The sequence below is a fragment of the Aulonocara sp. 'chitande type north' Nkhata Bay genome, linkage group LG17 (genome assembly GCF_057382095.1).
Source record: "Aulonocara sp. 'chitande type north' Nkhata Bay isolate Kocher_YH1m ecotype deep benthic linkage group LG17, A_spYH_male_GT1.1, whole genome shotgun sequence".
Taxonomy (NCBI): Eukaryota; Metazoa; Chordata; class Actinopteri; order Cichliformes; family Cichlidae; genus Aulonocara; species Aulonocara sp. 'chitande type north' Nkhata Bay.
In genome coordinates, this window is record NC_141360.1 from 20,162,005 (window position 1) to 20,172,927 (window position 10,923).

At 40.0% G+C, this 10,923-nt stretch overlaps 1 pseudogene; it reads left to right on the forward strand.

Moving 5' to 3' along the window:
- The first annotated feature begins 5,303 nt into the window (after nucleotides 1–5,303).
- On the forward strand, nucleotides 5,304–10,497 carry LOC147310008 (uncharacterized; annotated as a pseudogene).
- The last annotated feature ends 426 nt before the right edge of the window (nucleotides 10,498–10,923 follow it).

Sequence of the window (10,923 nt, forward strand, 5' to 3'; positions counted from 1 at the left end):
TAAAGGTCAGAACTCCTCGGCTTTCAAAGCTTTGAGGTGTTGGGCACATGGTCCTGCTGCAGTATGAGTCTTTCTCCAGGGGGTGGTGCATGTCTGAATAATGGAGTGCTGTCCAGCATCTGTGATATCTTTTTGTGTCCTTACATTGGTAAGTGGGACTTTTGTTCATGATAAACTGTAAAATCCTTATGTGTCTCAGCCCAAAGCAAGCGTTTCTCCTCGTTTCCTCTCCTGAGAAGTAATTTAACGACTCTTCTTATGCTCTGAGAACACTACTAGTCAGACCTTTGCTGATTTCCTCTTTTATTTACCAAATTCTTTATCTGTGATAATGGTGCTTTTCTGCCTCTTTGTGAGCAGTGCTTGATATATTGATCTTCTGATAGTGTGTTCACTTTTTGGCCTGCCTGAGCGTGCTTTGGATGCAACTAAGCCAGTTTTCACAAATTGTTTCAGACTGCCACGCAGTGCCCCCCCCCCCCGCCAGACCCTTCTGTCTAGCCATGCTGAGAAAGGTCCTCTTTACTCAGAATAACAATCTGACTTCTGACACCATGTTTCCCACTATCACAGTGATGATTAGGGAGGTATGATCTGCTGAAAACGTCAGGAAGATCCATGTTTCTATCAGGTGAAGAATGTCTGAAGGTTGAATAAGTTAAACAAGTATGTGATGAGTTGATCAAATCTACCTGAGAGTCGTCAGAGTGCTGCTCCAGTGTTTCAAAACCTGATCTTTAGGACAGAGAACATGGTCAGTGCAAAGTCACCCGCTGATATCTGAACTCTACATTTCTTTTAGACCACAGGTGTCAAACTCCAGTCCTCTTTAACACGTGTCCCTGCTGCAAAACACATGAATAAAATGATGTCATTAGCAAGACTCTAAAGAACTTGACTGCATGCTGAGGGGGCAATTCAGCCATTTGATTCGCACTGCAGCAGCTCATAAGTGAATGAACATGGTTCAATAAGAATACCTTTAGAAGTACATTTTTTCAAAAACTTACATTTATTTAAATTTACTTCGGCAGGGTTGAGGGTTGCCACCTCAACATGCAGTCAAATTCTATAGAGTCTACTAATGTAACTCAGGTGTGTTGCAGCAGGGACACATTGAAAGGTTTCAGGAAACCCACCCTAGAGGACTGGAGTTTGACAATCCCACTTTAGACTTTTACTTTTTTTAACAACTTAATAAGAAAGAAAAGCAACAAATCTGAACAGATGTCTTAGATCAGTGGTTCCCAAACTTTTTTTGCTAGGCCCCCCCTTTGTTTTACAAGAAAAATGTCTCCCCCCCCCCCCCCTCCCCTACGCGCACACACCCACATTTTGCTCAATTGCAGTTTATTTCACACCTCAAACATTTAGTAAACAATTAAGCAAATACAAGTAAACTGCAATAAATTACAGGTAGTAATAAAATAAACTACTCTTTTACGCTACGTCCACACCTACAAGGGTATTTTTGAAAACGCAGCTGTTTCGTCCACATGTAAACGCCGTTTCGAATCACCGAAAACAGAGATTTTTTAAAAACTCCTTTTTTGCGTTTACATGTGGACAAGGAATACAGAGTTCATCACGCAACGTCAAAGGTATGTGCCTTTTTTCACGTCACGCTGTGCACCACGCAGTGTTGGGTAAGTTACTTTAAAAAAGTAATTAATTACTATTACTAATTACTTAATCAATATTGTATTTAAAATACTTATATAATTACTGTGTCTAAAAAGTAACTTAATTACTAAATAAGTAATTTAACTAAATACTTATTAAAATCCCCATAAACCTTGAGTGGACAAACAATAGAAATTAAACTCTTTAAGGCTAAAAATAATATTTTGCCCTTTAAGTTACAAAGAGTATTTTTAATGTATTCAGGGGGAGAAGATAGTAGAAGGAAATTTTATTTTAAGCATCAGTTAGCTAGGACAACACAAAGATTAATGAGTTCAACGGTTAGGGGTATATACGACTGTAGAACTCTCTTCGTTATAATTTAAAGAATTGTATAAGTTTACATTGTTTTAAAAAGTGTTACATGCTTAAAACGATAACTCAATATGAAGAATGCGAATGAAATTGGAGTTCATTGAAAAAGGATCCTTTATAATTTTTTGTTTTATTTATTTAATTTAATTTTTCTCCTTGTTACTATGTGGAGTGGTATATTCCGATTGTAAATTTGTTGTTTGGTTTGGGTTAGGACCGGAGAGAAATGTTAATATTAGTTTGTCCCTGATTTTTGGTGCCCACTTGTAATATAAGTTGGATTGTAGATAGGGGGCAGGGTTTAATAAAAATATTTTCTTCTTCCTACTCCTTTTCACACATGGTTGTAGTGCTTTATTGATAGAAAGTGTGGTTGGTTTGTTTGATCTGTTGTACCAAGTGTGAAATAAATAAATAAATGAAATGAAATGATGTTGTTCAGGCTTAACAACTTACAGTGTGGCACTAGCTGTTTCAGTCCTGGTGTGGAACTTTTCTTAATGCATTTGGTCTAAACAAAATGCTCTTCTCAATCAAGACTGCACAGTTTGGTTGTTGTGAATCAAGCAGACGTTTGTTCACCAGTGGACATTCTGGGCTAGGAAAACCCATATAATATTGACAACACCCTCATCTGTCAATCAGTGTTATTCATTTGTGGTGACTTCAATGACTTGGGTCACATTTAAGGAATATTTAATTTGAAAATGGTCAAATTAAATAGGCATTGAACAGAAAGTGAGATTACAGCCAACCCTCAAGTGGCTGTTAGAGGAACTGCGAAATGTGGCATTTCTGTTTCAGCCCTGCAGGTCGCCAGTCGCCACTTGCTGCTTCAAACACGTTCTCACTCCCAACTCGTCAAACGTGTGACGCATGGTCAGGCCCCCTCTGCTGCACATATGGACGCGCAGGGTACCCCTCTGGCGTCGGGAATTGACGTGAAGGGTCCTCCGATTGAAGAGATTTTGTCGGTATATTTAGACATTTTCCAAATCACATTGTAACGACCTATACTGAACACAATAAATTATACACTGAACAAAAATATAAACGCAACACTTTTGTTTTTGCTCCCATTCCCCATGGGATGGACGTAGAGACCTAAAATTCATTCCAGGTACACAATATAACCATCCCTCCCAAACAGTGGTCACAAATCAGTCCAAATGTGTGGTAGTGGGCACATCTGCTATATTGAGATAATCCATCCCACCTCACAGGTGTGCCACATCAGGATGCTGATCTGACATCATGAGTAGTGCACAGGTGTACCTCAGACTGCCCACAACAAAAGGCCACCCTGGAATGTGCAGTTTTTTGGGCTATTGGGGGTCTGGGGACCCAGAACCGGTCAGTATCTGGTGTGACCACCATTTGCCTCATGCAGTGCAACACATCGTCGCATGGAGTCTATCAGATTGTCAATTGTGGCCTGTGGAATGTTGGTCCACTCCACTTCAATGGCTGTGCGAGGTTGTTGGATATTCGTGGGAACTGGTACACGCTGTCGTATACGCCGGTCAAGCACATCCCGAACATGCTCAATGGGTGACATGTCCGGTGAGTATGCTGGCCATGCAAGAACTGGGACATTCTCAGCTGCCATCTGCCCTGAACAATGTGAACCATGATTCATCCGTGAAGCGCACACCTCTCCAACGTGCCAGACGCCATCGAATGTGAGCATTTGCCCACACAAGTCTGTTACGGCGACGAGCTGGAGTCAGGTCAAGACCCCGATGAGGACGACGGGCATGCAGTTGAGCGTCCCTGAGACGGTTTCTGACAGTTTGTGCAGAAATTGTTTGGTTGTGCAAACCAATTGTTCCAGCAGCTGTCTGGGTGGCTGGTCTCAGACGATCTTGGAGGTGAACCTGCTGGATGTGGAGGTCCTGGGCTGGTGTGGTTACACGAGGTCTGCGGTTGTGAGGCCGGTTGGATGTGCTGCCATATTCTCTGAAACGCCTGTGGAGACGGCTTATGGTTGAGAAATGAACATTCAATGCACGGGCGACAGATCTGGTTGACATTCCTGCTGTCAGCATGCCAATTGCATGCTCCCTCATTGCTTGTGGCATCTGTGGCATTTTGCTGTGAGACAAAACTGCACATTCCAGGGTGGCCTTTTGTTGTGGGCAGTCTGAGGTACACCTGTGCACTACTCATGATGTCAGATCAGCATCCTGATGTGGCACACCTGTGAGGTGGGATGGATTATCTCAATATAGCAGATGTGCCCACTACCACACATTTGGACTGATTTGTGACCACTGTTTGGGAGGGATGGTTATATTGTGTATCTGGAATGAATTTTAGGTCTCTACGTCCATCCCATGGGGAATGGGAGCAAAAACAAAAGTGTTGCGTTTATATTTTTGTTCAGTGTATAATGCAGGCAACTATCTGAGAGAAAAGTACTGCAGATAAAACTAATTACAGGCTGTTATTTGTGTATCGGTTCTTGCATTGACGGAGTGAGCGATGTATGCTGGGTAATGGCACAGCTAGCGATTGGGTGAATTTATTGCACCGGTTTTATAAACTGTTCTACAATCCTTTTGATATTTGGAAATCTGTCGATCATTCTGCTACAGCTGTAAGATATCTTCTCCAACTCCTCTGAATACATGCAGTCATTTTACCGTCTGCTTTGGCTAATCACGCTCTTACGTATTAAATTAAATTAAATGCCTAATAAAAAAGCTGTTCTTTTTTATTAGGCAAAAAAACATTATGCAAAAACATTTTCGGTGCTGTTAAGGAATTCACAGCGACTCACTTGTTTATTTTTGAGAAAGTTTATTTTTTTATCATATCAGATGAGCGGCAGTGACGTCAACGTACTCGATCGTACCACAGGTAAGTGCAAATCTGAATCTGTAGATTTTTTTAAATTATTTTTCTTATTTAAAACCAAAAAGAAAAACCCGAAACAGTGAGCTCACAAAGCTGCTTTTAGCAGTTCCATGGGTTAAGATTAGCAATTTTGTGGAACAGCGAATGACTTAACATTTAATAGCATATATGTTACCACACCACATGTGCTGTAAGTTAGCTAAATTCATTTCTGTTAGCCAATCAAGTTAAGCTTATCATATATCATCATCCAGGGTACAGTGATAGAGAAGTGTGTGCTGACGTTTGCTGTTGTTGCCACTTTGTAAAGTTTGAGGGTTCTAATAAGGGTCAGTGTTGCCAGATTGGGTTGATGCTGAAATTGAAGATAGACGTTATCTATCAATCTAGCTCTCTCTTTATGGCTCTCTCTCTCATTCTGGCTCTCTCTCTCTCTCTCTCTCGATTTTAAACTTAATAACAGCATTACATAATCATTAAATAGCAGACCGATCATCTATGCTGCAAATGAAATACAAATGGACACTAAACAGGGTTTATCTAAATCGTTACAATAGGGTTTAATGTATATATTTATTTATAAGGTGCTTCTGAATTCTGAATACTTTTTTTTTTCTAAACAGGTTCTTCATCAATCAGCCTATTATTGATTGATTCCTTCCTACATCTGCTTTTTGAAAAACTCCTAAAGGCACTTTTAAGAGCCACGTCAGTCTGTTTGTATCTGTTCTTACTGCTGTCCTTATTGGTCTGTCTCTCTGTTTCTGCCTCGCTCTGTTGGTCTCTGTCTTGTTTGATTATTCTGTTTGTGTGTGTGTGTGTGTGTGTGTGTGTGTGTGTGTGTGTGTGTGTGCGTGCGTGCGTGTTTGTTTGTTTGTTTGTGTGTTTGTTTGTTTGTTTGTTCTTCTTTCTGCCATGAGTGACTCCGAAATTCAAGATCCTTTAAGGATCCTAGATAATCTGACTGATCAGCAGGAACAAATTGATGAGCTCCAACACCTCGATGACATGCTTGGTGAGCTGAAGCAAGAGGTAGCTCCTGTACCTGTGAAGCCACCTGAACTAACAGTAAAATGGAAAAAAAGAGACAAAGATGGAAACCAACTCTATGCGAGGCCAAGATCAATCCGGAGTCAATTACATAAGGGTCAGTACTCTTTCATACAAGATAATTTGAAGATATAGATTGTATGGACACAAAACCATAAATTTAACGTATTAATTAATTTAAATATTTGTAAAGACAAACAGGAAAGTAATTTGTTTGTTTTGACACAAAAGGACATTAAATAAACCACAGAATTATCTCTTAAAACTGAATGATCCCCCCCTAGCAAGTATGGCATTCATTACGTTATGTTAGTCCAGTAACAAAATGTGGCTGACAGTTACCTCCTCACAAGGATTTTGGTAAAAGATATTGGTACTTGGCAGCACAGTGGCACATCAAAAAATGTCCTGATTTCAATTCCACTATCAGACCAGGGTCTTTGCGTGTAGAGTTTGCGTGTTCTTCCCTTGTTTCTCTGCTCGCAGGTTACCTGGTTTAATCCCACAGTCCTGAGATGCGGAGTTTGGCTAATTGGTGATTCTAAATTGTTTCTGTGTTATAAATGTGGATTTGATTTGTGTTTTTGATATACTGTTGATGTTTTATACAGCTGCCCACAGTCAGAAGACCAATTCTACCACTAATAACAGTCACTGTGAGGTGGCATTTGCCCCAGAGACTGTTGGTATGTACTCCACTGTGTCTTCACTAGATCAAAGCAGTATGTTCATGTGTTTGCAGCAATTGCTAGCATATTTATAGCCATCAAGCTTTACTCTCATAGCTACTCTGTCCATTACACTTTTATAATTTAATCAATTTTAATAGAAAATGTATTTGTTTTTTTTAACAGAGCGCTTTCTACAAGAACTCCAGAGCTCACTGAATGATTCTTCAGACGATCACCATGAAGCACCACCACCAAAAGCTCCTCTTTTGGCTTCCTTGAACTGGAGCACAAGAAAAACTCTTTTTTCAGAGAGTTGGAGGGCCAAAAGACCCCATCTGGTAAATACCATGGCAGCTCAAGAAAGTGTGTCGGAACATATATGCCAACAATGTGGGAGCAATCCAGCTGTGCTTCGTTGTCGTGACTGTCTACCACGCCCCCTTTTTTGTGATAAATGTGATGTCATCACGCACACCAGATATGTCCTTCACAATAGACGTGCCATGACTGCCGGATTCTTCCAGCCATTGCCTCCAACAACTTACATTGTAAATAAGACCCTTTGCCATGATGGTAAGTTCTGTGACTAAACTTATTGTGTTTACTGTTTATACATTTCCCTTACGCTCTCTCTCTCTATCTCATTTTTTAAAAAAGTTGATGCTTCCTCAGCTCTCAACTACACTGTTAGCTTTGAGCTGTTAAGTTGTTTTTTTTTATTGTTTCAAGTAAGGCTCAGTTGGTCCTACCATATCTTAGTCACATTTCAACGTTTTACTTCATAGTTAATAAACTTATTTAAATCATATGTTACGCATACATGTTGACTTCTTTAGCACGACTTGTACCTGTGGAGAGCCCAGTCACAATCTGCGGCTGTCCACCAGAGTGTTTGAGGGTCAGACCAGGAAAGGTTGTTGCTGTGGTCACAATGAATGGTAAGAAGAACTTCATTTTGTCCTGACTGACAACCATCTGTAAATAATTCACCTAAAACTAAACCCTCACAAGCATTGTTGCAGTATATTCTGAGACAAAAAGAAGACCTAACCCAAAGATAATAAACTTTTACTCTGGAGTCATGAGTTTTTCACTTTTCTAGGACGTTACAATCTCAGCATGCCAGAGCTGAGGTGTGAGACATGTGAAGCTTCTTGGACTGCTGGAGTAGATGACCTAAATCTAAGTGATTACTGGCCCGCTACCCTTCACTTTTCTACTTTGTACGCAACAGATGTCTTCTTCACATTTGAAGAAATGAAGATGGCATCACCCGGACTCTCCTGCAAAGCATTTTTAAAAATGCTTGATCAACGAACTCTCCACTTTGGCCGTGTGAGCATTTTAGTTTATGCATCCTTTACAGTATGGTTCTTCTGTGTTATTCAGGATTTAAAAGTCACTTGTAGCGTAGTTGTTTTCTGTTTATGTCTTTCATTTTAAACCAGACGGGAAAGATCTCTGCAGATGGCTTTAAGAAAAGTTTCTTTGAGTGGGAAGCCGTGAGATATGAATTAGACAAGATTTTAAAGGAGGATCCCTTCACATGTCATGCATGTGCCCCAGACATGCTTGCAATTTCAGTGGATGGAAACCGCAAGCATTACCGTTTCAAGAATGCAGCCAGGTACAGCAAAATATGTGTAATACCAACGTTTGTTTCAGACAATGTGACTATAAGGTGCACCAATTAACTTTGGACTTACTTTGTATGACACCATAAAGTATACTGTATTGCTATTTTGTTCAGATCTGAGGAACTGGGCATCTTTGAAGACGCCTTGATAGCAAAGGATGAAGATGTGGGAAGATTTGTGGACTACATACACAGCACATCCAGACATGTAAGATTGAACGCTCTAATTACATAGACATAATTATGTTAACCTTTAACACTCTGTTGAAGAGATTGTGAAAAGACATTGTCACCAGCTATTTAATGCATTTTAGGTCTCCGGACGAGGTGTTTGTGGAGGGGAGTGGTCAGCAGCCAGAGAGACCTCCCAAAGATCCAGCAGCAAGGTGGATGAGGAGGGACTGGAGCTTGCAGTGTGTAGGCATGGAGTGCTGCTCCGTGCTCTAAATATGTACAGGGGTGAAATTTTTGCTTATCCCTTGTACCTGCATCAAAAGCTGGCCAATAGACATATCACTTTTTTTTGTATGGATGTTACCTGCAAGTATTGGCCATATCTTGAAAGAGTAACAAAAAGCTGTCCAGAGCTCCAGCACCTTCTTAGCATGAAGCCATTTCTTTCAGTCTTTCATGCTAAAGCCCACGATTTCAAATGTGAGGTATGAAATTCTGACTTTAATGACTTTATCTGAACAATTGCACATCAACATTTTGTGTAATTTGTATTTTATCTGTGTGTGTGTATGTGCATCTGTGTGTGTGTGTGTGTGTGTGTGTGTGTGTGTGTGTGTGTGTGTTTTTTTCCAGGTGAAATGGAGTGGAGCATATCAAGATGGGGCTGGTTTGACTCTAGGGGAGGAGGTAGAGCAATGTAATGCCTTTTTGTCAAGGATTGCAGTTACCACAAAACATATGTCCAAAGCAGGTGAGAAGGCAAATCCTGCACTAGTTAGATTTTAAGTGTGTAATTATGATGAAAGTGGTAACACTACGTTTTCTGTGTTTGCAGGACGGAGTGACATGCTAACTCTTATGGCCATGCGCTGGAATCAACAAAAGCTAGACCAGTTGGCCACCTCTCTGACCCATCGATATCAGAAGGTAATGATATTGTTACTTTATTTTTAGATGATTACTCCTCTGTGTTCTTATTATTTGGAGTAAACATGTGTTTAGTGTTTTTTGTTTGTTTGTTTGTTTTTTAATCTCAAATTGACAATGTAGGCCACAAAAGCTCTTCTAACCCAGCTTCAGAACCTGGAGTCCTTAAAAGTCCAATTAGCAGTGACTGACAGTCAACTGGATGAATGGGTCAGTGATGTAAAGGATTGGGCAGAAGGTGAGCAAAAACTGATTCAAAAATGTGATGCAATTGTACAATGACTTTATGTAAGTGTAGCTGTGTTATTTCTTCTAAGCAGCAACAACAAGCACAAGTGATATTGATCCCTTGGTGAGCAGAATCGAAGTGCTCGTAGCGAGCATAAAGAGACGATCCCAGCGTCTGTACAAAGACACCGATGGAAATAAAGCCTGTGCCAAGATTCGTCGCAAGATCAGAGAAGAGAAAGGAATCTTGACTTCTGCTGTGGAAAAATACAACAGAATGTTTCCAGACAAAGAAACTCTGTGCTTGGAAGAAATTCTGTCTGGTGACACAAGCTGGCCGTGGCAGCGGGCACACAGCGGTAGTTGTACATATATGTTGTCTACTTTCAGCATATCTGACATATAATGAAACCCTAAGCTTCAGGTGTTGACCTAAAATCATTTATGACTTCAGACGTTCTTTGTGAATTGATTTATAACTTTGTTATAAATGCATTTCAGACTCTGTCAGCCTTACAACAAAGAGAAGGGCATTCGATATCATCATGGCAATAAGAAGGAAAAGAAGATTCTTGTTACAGAGATGGACCATCACTGGAAATCTCTTTCAAAATATGATGATATCCTGAAAGAGCTGTCCGGCCTGTTTTCCAGTGAGATATTTAAAAGTATGTATTTAAGTAATGCATACAAAACACTGACTGTTTCTTAAGGCATTAAAGCAGACTAAATTATATGTTCTATTTTTAAGGTTCGCATTGTGGCCTAAGTGAGGAGGGTTTGAGAGGTCTACAGAGCATCATCCTCAGAAAACGACAGAATGTGAAACAAAACAAGCTGCACGCAAGACAGTGTTACATGCAAGTTTTGTCAGGAGCAAAGAACATTAACCTTGATCATACTTCCGACGATGACTTTTACAGTGACTCTGAATTTTCTGATTAAAGTCGGTAATAAATATCTGTAATATATCAGTGTGTCCTCAAAGTTATATCAACTTCCTACCTTGCAGGTTTAATGCTGGGGGCCCCAATTTTTTCAAGTTGGCCATAGACCAGTCATTGACAGTGCATTCCCAAGACTTCATCACATCAATGCATATAGTTTTTTACAAAGACAGCTGGCACATTTTTATTTAATGTCATTCGTAGAACTAAAAACTACCCTGTTACACTGTTTTTAAACATGCATTTTGGTAATACATAATAGTACACTGTTATGTATCAGAGGGAGATTTTGTACTTTTTACATTTTTGTCATGTTAAGTTACTGTAATATATTTTTGGCTCACAGAATTTACAAGACATATTGAAATGTGATTGATAGAACTTTGTAAGCAAATTTCAAGTATGCTTGTCACAGGTGAGAGTTTTCATTCTT